The sequence below is a fragment of the Microtus oregoni genome, unplaced genomic scaffold (assembly GCF_018167655.1).
Source record: "Microtus oregoni isolate MIOR12 unplaced genomic scaffold, Mior012 000028F_ref0000031, whole genome shotgun sequence".
Classification (NCBI taxonomy): Eukaryota; Metazoa; Chordata; class Mammalia; order Rodentia; family Cricetidae; genus Microtus; species Microtus oregoni.
Genome location: NW_024543087.1, coordinates 11,085,095 through 11,086,247, shown reverse-complemented (window position 1 = coordinate 11,086,247; position 1,153 = coordinate 11,085,095). Strand labels below are relative to the sequence as shown.

Sequence of the window (1,153 nt, the reverse complement as noted above, 5' to 3'; positions counted from 1 at the left end):
AGGCACTGAGGAGCCAGGGCATCCCTAGAATACTCTTTGGTTAAGTGAGACTCAGTGGGGAAACTAAGAAAAGAGGGCAGCATAAATCAGAAGCACAAGGAGAGGAGGTATTTAGACGCGTGGCCTGTAAAACTGTGCAGTCTTAGATGCATTTCATAAGCCTCTGGGAAGCTTTACCCATTAGATAACTGAGTCCACAGCCTCCTAGGATTGTTCTGAAAAGTGAAATGAACCGTATTTACAGAAATCTTGGCATCCAACTGCCTTGGCTTTGGTGTTTGTTCCCAAACCAGGCTCTGGTTTGATCCTTGCCCTAGGAAATGAGATATTTCAAGCTCTCAAGAATCATACAGAAAATGTAATCTGAGTTCATTGTGATATTTGGAATATCACACAATGCCTCAGTCTCCTCTATCACTGAGTTTTTGTAGGGATAAGTCCTGCCCCTTAAGGGGCGTGTTCGCCTCGGGCTAATGTCTGCCTATAAATTTGGCGAGCCTGCTCCGAGCTTCTTCTTCTGCTTTCCTGGTCTCCGCGGGAACAGTGGTTCTGTAAGTCTATTTCTACATTAAAACTATATATATATATATTTTTACAATCTGTCTGCATTCGTTTACGCCGCTACATTTTGGCGCCCAACGTGGGGCTCGAACCCACGACCCTGGGATTAAGAGTCCCATGCTCTACCGACTGAGCTAGCCGGGCCGTCCACTGACACAGATACAGAGCGTGCATCAATGGATAAAACAGGACTGTCATATCCTGCCAAGACAGGGTAAGATAGTTTTGAAAAGTTCCTTGCCTTTAATAATGGTATGTCAGTTATGTTAGGCCTTAGTTAAAATTGGTTGACTCAACATTGCAAACGAGACTTTGGGTGATTGCCCAGGTAGTCAGTTGTCTCTGTCAATTGTTGCACGTTTTGGATATATCTCGTTTGTTGAGTAGTGTTTATTCCCTTCTCAGATCTTTGATTGAGTTGAAGATTATATAATTGTAGTTACTCTTTACATTATTTGGACTCCTTGAGATAGAATGTTTAGCAAAGCTTTTGTTCTCAATATTGTTTGTTATATTTATTATTTGTTGTTATTGTATGTAGTTGTATTTGGTTTAGTTCTGTCTTATTTAGACAAAAAGGGGAGATGTAGGG

The 1,153-nt window shown here is 41.6% G+C and overlaps 1 non-coding gene across 1 annotated transcript; it reads right to left on the bottom strand.

Moving 5' to 3' along the window:
- Positions 1 to 632: 632 nt before the first annotated feature.
- Positions 633 to 705, bottom strand: Trnak-cuu. Its single transcript has one exon. It is a non-coding gene; the product is annotated as a tRNA-Lys (tRNA).
- Between the last annotated feature and the right edge of the window lie 448 nt (positions 706 to 1,153).